At 37.2% G+C, this 12,534-nt stretch overlaps 1 protein-coding gene across 1 annotated transcript in view; it reads left to right on the forward strand.

Moving 5' to 3' along the window:
- LOC126966605 (nucleoporin 88) overlaps window positions 1-12,534 on the forward strand; it is a 154,843-nt gene that overhangs the window by 69,969 nt on the left and 72,340 nt on the right. The window lies entirely within an intron of this gene.

The following is a 12,534-nucleotide window of genomic DNA, read 5'->3' on the forward strand; positions in this document are numbered from 1 at the left end:
TAGACAGTTGATGGGTGCTAACGCCCAGTAATTATGCGTCAAACCGCCGGAATAATTAGTCGCGTAAACATCGATTATGTGGGTGTTTGACGGCGGGCGTGGTCGGCCCATTGGTTCTACAAGTGTCATTAACTCTGTATTTGAGTCGTTTAAAGTAAAGATAATCTATTCCATGAAAAAATCTCCCAAGTGGGGTATTACCGTCTCGAAGACGTCTGGGAGATTGGGATGGGAGGGAGGTGCTTTTTTCCAACTCGTCAGATAGATTGGATGACACTCGATCTCCCCAAGAGGACGAAATTAAAACGGCGGCGATGAGCCAAGCCAAACGGCCGGAGAATTATTTTCCGTTGAGTGATTCTCGGCCATAAAATTTCTGATTGATCAATTCATCCGGTGTTTCCATTTCGCCTTAATGAAGAGCACGTTTCTTGTGGACATTTTTTACTCCCTCGGCTCTTTTTTTCCGCCTGTTTTCACTTTAGTGGATGTTTTATTAATTCCCGGCGTGCGATTGAATCAAAGATGAGTTTTCCTTATCGATATCCATGTTTGCTTTAAGCCAATGTGCTGAAACCCAATTAGGTTTGTTTTCGCAATTCAACATGTAATATCTTCTAATTTTGCTTAGCTATGACTATAATACTATAATCAAAACCTCTGTTTATTTGACTAATGGCATTCTCATGAATTTGTAAACCGTATAATATGTTTGCGAAATAGTTGTAAAGTTGTCGCCATTCGATCAGTCAAAGGGCAGGGATGAGGCGGATTTTATTGCGGTCCTTGTGGATATTAAGGGAAGGGGATAATGGCCCGATTTGGACAATGCTTCGGCGGACATCGTTCGGCCACATTTCATTAAAAACAACAATAAACACAATAACGACTACCCCAGTGGCCTCTCAGATCACGATTTCTTGTTTTGGTTATTCGTATACAGATATATTATTTAGATTGTATAGTTGCAAATTCTGTTCACATTAGTCTGTGTTACTCTTTCATGTGAGCACAGGAAAATCTATATGTTCATCGAAAAATTTATCTAATCAGTAATATTAGTTTTCCTTCTATAACTTTTATTAAATATAATTGATTTAAACTTTGTTTTCGTTGTCAATATAGGCCGCCGTAATCGTTAATATCACAAAAGATCAAAGCACCCCACCACCGATCTACATTCCGCATATCTCCCGACACATCTTCCGAGAGCAAATTAAAAATTGTCGGCCGCCGAGACGCTCGCTAATTCATCATTGTTTTTTTGCTAATAAAAACATGACAAGAACAGGACTCTCCGCGCCCCCAATCGTTTGGGGCGAGGGCAGCGTATTGAATACCTCTAAGGTTATTTAAATTGTGCTGCCCTTGTCAATTGTTCAGGGTGGACAGATTTGAGTGTATTGGAGATGTTTTTGTATCGGTACATCGATACTCTTGTGTTTATTACGGCATCAAAGTCGCGACTGATATATTTTTTTAGCTTCAGTTTCTTCATCCAATTATACCTCACTGCCATTAGAATGTTTTAAGGGTAGATGATTGTCTGGTCAGATTTATTTAGTATTGACTTGAATCAAATTGCTTGCATTCTTCCTAGCAGAGGCACTTGTTGAATTGTTATTATATGATCTTTTACAGGCGATAATGATCACATTTCATTTCATTTTTTGGATTTATTTCTAGCTCTGAAGCTCCCATACTTGTATAGCAACATCCTTTTTTCGACGGTTATTTTTTTTAACTCTTTCTATCCAATAACAAAAATGTTTTTTTTTTTCTCACGAGAAACCTTACCTATTAGCTTACAAAACTGATATTTATTAATATCGTAGGATAGCTGAAGCTTTTAAAATGTGTACTTCTATTGGTGCTGCAACAAACAAAAATGCGAATGGTCATGCAAATTAAAAATACTTCATAAAAAAAATATCAAATTCTTGACAAATCCGCTCCATGTCATATTTTAATATATATATATACTTTCATAGACGAACCAAGCTTGCGAGAGAGAAGAATCTCTCTCGTCTTTCTAATAGACGTACAGCTCGATGGGAAAGGAAAGCAATTTTATTTTTACTTTAACCGATTTTGATTGACAAATCGAAAACAGTCAGCCACGCTTGGTATTATCTCTCAAAGAAAAATTTAAAGAAATAAATATTATGACTGTTTATTGTCAGTACATTTATGAAAATTTAATATATGTTCACAAAAATCGTCACCTTTTTGCTCTTAATAGTGATTTTCATTATTATAACACTAGAAATAAGGGATTGCTTGTAACTAATTCTAGTAGGCTTCATAAGATACATAATAGCTTTAAGGGTAAATGTATACACTTCTACAATAAAGTCCCAGCCACTGTTCAGGCATTATCTATAAATAAATTTAAATGTTTTATAAAGAAATGGCTCTGTCGTAAATCCTATTACTCCACTGCTGAATATCTAAATGATCGGACAGCCTGGGACTAGATTGTGATTATTTTATAGCGACTGTACAATATTGTATATTTTTATTGAAAAGAGCGCAGAAAAAAGAATGCTGGGAGAGTTTCTTGCGCCGCTTCTTCTCTCTCAGAGCGCCATTTGTTTCCGAAGCGGTAGTAGTATCTAGTAGTATAAGAAATGACATCAAAAAGAATTCTAAAGGAATCAATTTTGAGAAAATAAATGCCTTTTATGCCTTTTAACCCCATATTATTTTGAATATTAAACTAGCAAACGCACACATTGATAAAATAAAGTCCGAAAATGGACTATATTGTAAGTCTATTCTTCCGCATAAATTCAGTGCTTTTCCCCACCCCAAAAGTATCCATCCGTATTCCAGTGGGAGGCTTCTTTGTACAGAATAACGGCTCGATTATAGGTACCACAACGGCGCCTATTTCTACCGTGAAGCAATAATGTGTAAACATTGCTGTGTTTCGATCTGAAGGGCGACGTAGCTAGTGAAATTACTGGGCAAATGAGACTTAACATCTTATGCGAGATTGGAGTGCCGCTCAGAATTTTGGGATTTTCAAGAATCCTGAGCGGCACTGCATTGTAATGGGCAAAGTTACCATCGCTGAACGTCTTGATCGTCTCATCCCTTATTTTCATTAAAAAAACATGCCTAATGAAGCTTTCATATGAAAAAATTCGAACGCCGTCGCGGTCAATTTTCAGTTTGGCAGTGGTATTATAATGTTTTAATAACATTCTCCAGGCAAACCCGCTTGGCAATGTATGTATATATGAGTAATGTGTTCCGCGCAATACTTCCATCCGTCGCCCAAGTCTCCACCGCTATGGCTATATAGCTCACGTTATTGCTATCGTTAGCGTCGCCTCCGCTTCCTAGATGGAATTTTTAATGTAATAATTCCAATAATTTGCTGCAAGATAGCACCCTTTGTGGTGGAGAATGGATGGCGACGGGCAGAATTAGTTCGTCTTTGATGTCGGAAGGTGCATTGTTGTTCTTTGGCATGGGTACCGGGCGTATTGAGTGGATTAAATACCTTTTGAATCGCTTTGATTTCTGATTATGTTTTGATTACATTCAACTAAATCCAATTATTAAAGTTTATATTAATAATTATTTTTGTTTTTTTAATGTTTTATTACGTGACTGATTATCTAGTCCCAGGCTCTCTCTAGTCGCAAGCTTAGAGTGGCGTGAGTAAGATTTACAGCAGAGCCTATTTTTAATAAAATATTTTAATTTTTTTTATTTATAGATAATGCCTGAACAGAAACTGGGACTTTACTAAAAAAGTAAAACATTTAAGTACCAACTATTCCGTAAACAGAAACAGAAGAGAAAACTTGACCTACATGAGTAAATCTTAGATCATTTATACGTCTAGCTAGACTGTGATAACGTCGAAAAAAATTGAGGTTGACTTTAACCTCTACTTTGAGCGATGCACGCACACTAACCGATCGTGTTATACAAATCGCAAGTGTAATTTTTTTTCATGAAAATAAGGGACGAGACGAGCAGGACGTTCAGCTTGATGGTAATTGATACACCTTACCCATTACAATGCAGTACCACTCAGGATTTTTAAAATACCCAAAAATTCTGAGCGGCACTACAATTGCGCTCGTTATCTTGAGACAAGTAATGTTTACTCATTACTGCATCACTGCAAAAATAGGCGCCGTTGTGGTACCCATAATCTAGCCGGCTTCCTGTGCAAAGGAGACAACGAATAAATTATCCAAAATTCTAATGAGTATAGTGATTTTGATTTGATTTGAAAAGGTTTTCAGTAGGCCGCCTTGCTTTAACTTTAGTTGGAAGATAATTGTAATTTAACAATATCAGATGCAGAGCCTAGGTGATTCTCAAACCAATGAACAATAGAAGCGGTTGTGTGCCAAGTGATAGCGACCATGGGCGTCGCGCCAACCGACCAGCCCGCGGTATCGGACACGCAGCGCTCTAAACGCTTATTTGTAACGGCTTATCTCGGTATTAGCGTGGATTTTCATAAATAATATCCCGGAAAATACACCTGATGTTGCCTGGAAACTATTCGCAGCTTCGGCTCAGAAGTGGATGTTTGCTTGGAAGATATTTAGCTGCTGAATTCTTATTACGTTCCAAGCCACATACATCACAATTTAAGGAATTCGTTTTAAAGTTTCATCAATATTAGTGTATTTCATGCATGTGGGTTGGACTACTAAGTCATGATGTCGTTTAAAGAGTGACAGTAGTAGGGCTGCCATATTTTGTCAGTCCGTTAATATGAATCACGTGACCAGTTTTGTGTTCTTAACTCAATTTCGACATGATTGTGGTTTGGAACGTTTTTCTGGAATTGCGTCCAATTCTTCGGTGGAAGGATTGATTCATCCTGCGTATAGAATAAAAAAATTAAGACGATTAAGACGTAAGATTATTCAAAACGTTTTAAATTAAACCATAACTATCTTACCACAGGTGTGGTTTTATTTGAAACGTTAGTAAAATAATAAAATTTCAATAAATTATTGAGAAAATCCATGTCAGTTGTGAGATTGAAGTTATACAAATTCGAAATGGGTATTGTTATGGAGCTCGTCGATCATTTTTGGATAAGTTGAGCCCGCGAGAAGAATCTCCATGAAACTAACTTGCCAACAATTTTAACAAAAAAAAAATGTTCAGTTTATGCATACTGTAATAATATTTTATGCTTATATTATATATTGACGACCTGTATAGCCGAGTGGTTAGCGATCCCACCTACAAAGCTAGAGGTCCCGGGTTCGAATCGAATGAATATGGATGTTTGTTTCCGAGTCATGGATGTTTAAATGTATTTATGTATGTTTATATAAATTTATGTATGTTTAACTAAGTGTATTGTATTAAATATATCATTGTCTTGTAACCCATAACACAGGCTGTATATGCTTAACTTGGGGCAAGATAATTTGTGTAACAAGTGTGCCAATATTATTATTATAGGTCTGTATATACGTCTAGGTAGAGTCTCTTGCTCAGGCAATAGACGACAACAGGCCAAGCTTATTACTTTAGTGTGCATGACGGCTACGGTTTACACTCGCGATACGTCAGTCACTCTCTTATAGTTTGCGTTGCGTGCACCAATGTGAAAATAGTAGCTAACAGTTCGCCGCTATATTCGTTTGACGTTTCGTTTATTTTATTAGTTGGACGTGTTCACAGCCGCCACAGGCTATCTAGATAGATAATGCTTATCTTATAATGCGTAATCTAATAGATGCTTAAATCTTAGTGCGCATTTTCAGCTTGCAAGGTTCAAAGCTGAAATTATTATTTCCCGTGCAATAGAACCACCCCCCAATACTGCCAATATCTAACAAGGAGCTAACAGAGCCTCTAACTTTTCATTTCATTTTCCAAACTTTTAATCTCAAAGTGCCCGTGAAAGAAAAATGGAGGCGTTAAGGAAATCGCCAGCGCCACCTTTTATCAACTCCCTGCAAGCCGAATAATTTTCTCAGTCCGCAAACGACAGCGAAAGGTGACTCTATCTCGAGGGTCGTAAAGTACATTTCCCGTAAATGATTGCGTGGCGTTTATGTAGTAGCGATTGAGACGAATTGTTACAGAAGAGTCATAAAAAGTAAGATATTAATGTATCGCGGGAGGCATTAGACGGTCGCTGGATCGATTTCTATGCATAAAAAATGCTAATGGCCCTGGAGAGAGAACGCCGTGCCTCCGTCGTTGATTTATGCGAGGAGTTTGGCCAACTATTCTGGATGCTGTCGGCTTACGTGTTCCGTGTATAGGTGTTTAAAGCCAGTTTAATGTTGAGCTACGACGGGTTTATTAACGAGCTTAAATTTGGAATGAAGCGGCGTTCTTTTGCAGTTACTGCAACAAACTATAAACCATTAACATGACTGCCTCTAGGTTTCCAAACTCGAAGGGTTGCCATCGGTAACCCTGTAACTAAAACTCCTCTATCCGTTGATATGGCTTTCTGTCTCAATCGGCTGTATCTTAAAAACAGTGACAGTAAACGTCTTGTGACCATAGACGAGATGCATGAACAATTTTGATTTGTTCATGTGTGGGTTAGCTAGTGATTTCATATTCAAAATACTAAGGAGCTAATCTGCGTGGCTGACTTTTTACGATTTCTCAATCAAAATAGGTGACAGTAACAATAGATTCGCTTACCTTTTCTATCTTGCTGAATCTAATTTAGAGATGTTCTCATACCTTGCATGCCTTGTTTGTCTCTACGCTAGTATTTTGTAAGTCTATGCTTGTGACAGAGTATTTATTACTATTTTTATTGAGAAAAAGTGAGTGAGTACGTGATAAGCCCCGCCAATAACAATGCCGTGCCGTTCAGGATTCTTAATTGAAGCCAAAACTCTTCTCGGCACCGTACTTTCACGGACGGAACCCGAGACGCACTTTTAGTATTTTCTTTGATAAACGCGTGTGTTACATATTTAAATAAAACGCTTTTTAAAGGATTAAAACGCGTGTAATTGTTAACAGTGTTCTTACATTAGATTTTGCGCAAAAATTAAATAACCGACGTTTCAAGACCCTTCCAGAACTCGTTTTCACGGGGACTACGGATGAAATTGTTCTTTAGTAGGAAACCCTTTACCAGTTTTTTATTTTCTTCTATTCCTATTGGTTTCCGTGTCCGACGTAACAAACTGGCATGACACTCATTTTTTGATATTTTCTTTTTTTCGAGTACTGTGGAAATGCATTTGAAACTAAAGAATTGTAATTGTTAGCCGTGGTTACTACCCCGCCCAATTAATAAATGCCAAATACATATATATCCGGGGAGTGTTCTGAAGCCCTGTTTAACCTGATTCCTGTCGCCGAATTCCAGCATCGCATCACATAACACAATCTAAAATAAGAATTTTCCTCATCTCCTGTGCATATAGCCCCTCACCACCTAGATATGTGGCGTTCCTCCACTGTGCGGTTTTCAAGAAACACTTTTCCGAACTGTTAAATAAACTGACATACCCGGTATTTCTAGTTGGATACCTACTATAAGAAACGATATAAGCTACCACAGGCTTCCAAGCAATGTTAGTGATTTTGCTCAGGCATAAAAGTAATAGCTGATTTTATTTTTATTTTTAGTGAGCTATGAGTGGCGATGATCACTTGCCTCTAGGACCAGAATACTCGTTTGTCCTGCTTATAATATATATAAAAATAACAACATATCCAGGAAGACGTATATATATATATATATATATATATATACAGAGTACCCAACGTAAAGTGTAACATCGGTGCCATTGTTTGACTAGCGCCATCTAGTATTGAGTAGCTGTACTAAAGTTTATTAATCCCAGGGTGTATTCTCTCAAACTTTATCCGTGACTAATTCCTTTACATGCATTATTAGTAAAATTAATTTTTGATATATTTTTTTTTTTAAAAAACGTCATGATACGTGCAAGATGTTAACCTGATCCGCTCAGGAATGATGATGGAACGTGTTGGTACAAAGAACAATGGTTAACAATAATAATATAATCTATGCTTAAAGTCAAAGTCAAATAAATTTGATTCGAATCACAATAATGCTCTCACATTACTACCCATAATGTAGCCGGCATCCTGTGGAAGGAGCCTCCCAATGGTACTGTAAATGTAAAAAATGGTCGAACGAAAACATTTCTTACGAACGCTGCCTTATCGATAATTATTTTGTATATATATATGTATGTGGCAGTGTTTTAACACCAACTGTCCTGCCCTGTACTTCCCGGGGCATAAAAAGGATTGAGAATTCTCAGGCCCGGGAGTCTGGGAAGTGGCGTCTAAGGGCATTTACCAATATGAGGCTTCTTTGCACAGAATTCCGGCTAGATTATGGGAACCACAACGGCGCCTTTTTATGTCGTGACGCAGTAATGTGGAAGCATTATTGTGTCGGTCTGAAGGGCGCGCTAGCTAGTGAAATTACTGGGCAAATGAGACTTAACATCTTATGAATAAAGGTGACGAGGTCAATTGTAGTACCGCTAAGAATATTTGGGTTTTTTCAACAATTATGAGCAGCACTGCATTGTAATGAACAGGGCGTATCAATTACTATCAGCTGAACGTCCCGCTCGTCTCATTCCTTATTGCAATAAAAAAAAATACACTGGTAAATGCGGATGATGTCGAGGGTAACAGCTAGTATTTCTAGTGTTAGTATACATACTAGCTGTACCCGCGACTTTATCCTCTATCGTGTGATGCAGTCACGCAACTGCTGCGCATGTAAATAAATTATAAAAAAAATAACAATAACAGGCATATATTGTTAGAAATATTACTTCATGTTTTTGAAAATTAAACTGAAATTGTCTGGCATGCAAGCCACTAAATTCTCCGCTGATTAGAATATAATAAATTGTGGGTGAACAAAGTAATAAGCGAATAACAGGCGACACATAAAAGAGATATTAAAATACGCGCAATCAATAATAAATTTTATCGGCAATAAAATACGAAAGGGTCGTTATGAAAAAAATTAAAACGCCCCACAGAGCCTCGCGCGATAACCGCCCGACGAATGTATTGAGCTGTAAAACAAAATTATATATGCAAAAATGTTCACCGCAAGGATAATAAAATAAAGGGATATTTGGTAAGAATTTAATGTATGCACGTAGACGCTAAGCCATACACAATAAAGGCTTGCGGGATTAAAAATATAATTCGGATTGTATTTAAAATGTGTGGAGTACTACGTCCTAGTTATACGTAGAATTGTGTAGGTTTTATATATGTGGCGGTCATCTTAGGTTTTGATTTCTCAAAATTTTTTTTTTGAGTGAATTGAAAGAGTATTAAAAATCTTCCTTTTTTCGTCATAACAGTTACGGTGAAATCTTGTTTTTCATTTCATTATAAAAAGATTCTTAGAAATAGATTGTATACGAATTCTCATTTATACAGAAGAATATCAAATTTATAAGTCGTTTTTTTTTATGATAATAGGGGATGAGACGATCAGGACGTTCAGCTGATGGTAATTGATACGCCCTGCCCATGACAATGTGCCCGTCACCTTGAGACATAAGATGTTAAGTCTCATTTGCCCAGTAATTTCACTAGCTACGGCACCCTTCAGACCGAAACACACTAATGCCTACACTTTACAGCTTCACGTCGGCAATCGACAGTACCACAACGGTGCCTATTTCTGCCAAACAGTGTAGGAGAAAGCACACAACCCTGGGGAGTACCAAAGTTCACGGGCTTAAAGGCTTTGGAACAACTGTCAACGATCCTAAATGCTTCGCACAATGAAGAACATAATTAATTAGCAACCACTGAAGTACCTAATACTACTTACTTCGATAGAAAAATGGGTAGCAGTGATTATTACGTCTACATAATTGATACCTACAATAATAAGAATCAGGATGTATGTAAAATAATATTAATCCTCGCCTTGCTTTTAGTCCTTTACTCATCCCGAGCGATGCTGGCTGATATGCGAGCCTAATTAGTATTTGAGCGTCACGCGTATAGCTTATACTAATATAATAAAATAATTAAAATATTCAAGGCACGCGGCGCCGTGTATCGCTATCGGTGACACAAACAGACATTTTTTCCCGCCACTCCGCTCTACGTGACCAGAGACGCGGTTTGCGAAGATTATACCGGTCGGGTGCTTTAATAATTATTGTTTGGTTTTTTTTTTATTTCATGTGCGGAATATAAATGACGGATTTAGATTTTTGCGGCGGATACACCGCTTGTAACATGTTTTATCGCGCTGTTAAAAATGGACGGTGGTTCGCCTGAGACGGTTATGTTGAGACGGTAGACAATTTTAATATTATTTTAAAGATCTACAAACTACAAAGGATATGTATCTTTGAAGAAAATTGCATTAAAGTATCACCAACCCTTAGCCCAAAATAATAAATCCAAAGATTAAAAACGTTCCAACAAATAAGAATGCGTTTAACTTACGTTAAGTTAACGTTCCATATTCATAAAGGAATTACATGTACAATATATATAATATAATATTGACTTTTAAAATGGTAAATATTACTGTGAATGATCGCGCTCTATAGCCGAGCGTGACACAGTCTCATTCAATAGCCACAACTTATATAATTTATACGTCTAGATTTAGACAGCTGTGAATACGTCGAAAAAAAATAGCGGCATACTATTAAGTGGTTAATTAACGTCTGTTTTCAGCAACGCACGCGCACTAAATCAAAGTCACATACGTATCGCGAGTTTAAGAGTTAGCTTGTCGTGCACACTAAAGAAATAAATCTGGCCTGTTTTCATGCGTAGCCTTTTTTATGAAAATAAGGCACTAGACGAGTAGGACTTTCAGCTGGTAGTAACTGATCCGCCCTGCCCATTACAATCCAGTGTCGCTCAAGATTCTTGATAAACCCAAAAAATTCTGAGCGGCACTACAATTGCGCTCGCCACCTTGAGACGTTAAGTCTCATTTGCCCAGTAATTTCACTAGCTACGGCGCCCTTCAGACCGAAACGAAATCAAAATTGGCGCCGTTGTGATACCCATAATCTAGCCGGCATCCTGTGCAAAGGAGCCTCCCACTGGTAAAGCCACTGCCTAGCAGCAGGAGGCTCTATCTGGACGCATAAATTATCTAAGACCTACAAAATAAACTGAACAAGTACTAAAGAAGGTCTTACTTCAAAAACTTCAGCTTTGTAATACCAGTTCATAAGTAATCAGTCATTATACGACGTTATGTAACGGTATTATTATCATTGTCACATCGCGTTGCGCTCGTCACCCAGACTTAGATGGAATGTATCTTGGGACTGTTATCATACAGGAACCCACACTCTCTCAAAACAATACAATAATGTTTTACCATAGAAATAGATACAAAGAAGAACCTTAGCCTCGTTTCTAAGCATACTTATGTGTGCCTATAAGTAACATTGAATGCTTATACAATAATACTAGCTGACCCAGCAAACGTTGTATTGCTGATATTAAAATCGCGATACAAAAGCAACTGTTGATCGTAGATGGGTGAAAATTTTAAGTTGTATGTATTTTTTAATGCTGACTCATAATCATGCAAATTTAAAAATTATGTTAAAAAAATTAAAAAAATAAATCGTGTGGACCCTTAACATTTAGGGGGATGAAAAATAGATGTTGTCCGATTCTCAGTCCTACCCAATATGCACTCAAAATTTCATGAGAAAGGGTCAAGCCGTTTCGGAGGAGTTCAATGTTTAACATGGGTGGGTAATATGTGGGGTCCACATATTACCCATCTAGCAGATAGACTCAGCTCTGCGGCATATGCAGTTAGAAAGATTAGAGAGTACACGAATGTTGCGACCGCTAGATTAGTGTACTTTAGTTATTTTCACAGCATCATGACGTACGGTATATTACTATGGGGTCATGCAGCTGACATTGATATAGTGTTTGCACTGCAAAAGAGAGCTGTTCGTCCAAGCTGATATATAGCAGCTTGGTTATAGACAGTCTCTCAAAGAAAAATTTAAAGAAATAAATATTATGACTGTTTATTGTCAGTACATTTATGAAAATTTAATATATGTTCACAAAAATCGTCACATTTTTGCTCTTAATAGTGATTTTCATTATTATAACACTAGAAATAAGGGATTGCTTGTAACTAATTCTAGTAGGCCTCATAAGATACAAAATAGCTTTAAGGGTAAATGTATACACTTCTACAATAGAGTCCCAGCCACTGTTCAGGCATTATCTATAAATAAATTTAAATGTTTTATAAAAAAATGGCTCTGTCGTAAATCCTATTACTCCACTGCTGAATATCTAAATGATCGGACAGCCTGGGACTAGATTGTGATTATTTTATAGCGACTGTACAATATTGTATATTTTTAATGAAAAGAGCGCATAAAAAAAGAATGCTGGGAGAGTTTCTTGCGCCGCTTCTTCTCTCTCAGAGCGCCATTTGTTTCCGAAGCGGTAGTAGTATCTAGTAGTATAAGAAATGACATCAAAAAGAATTCTAAAGGAATCAATTTTGAGAAAATAAATGCCTTT

Source organism: Leptidea sinapis, chromosome 1 (genome assembly GCF_905404315.1).
Source record: "Leptidea sinapis chromosome 1, ilLepSina1.1, whole genome shotgun sequence".
NCBI classification, from domain to species: domain Eukaryota; kingdom Metazoa; phylum Arthropoda; class Insecta; order Lepidoptera; family Pieridae; genus Leptidea; species Leptidea sinapis.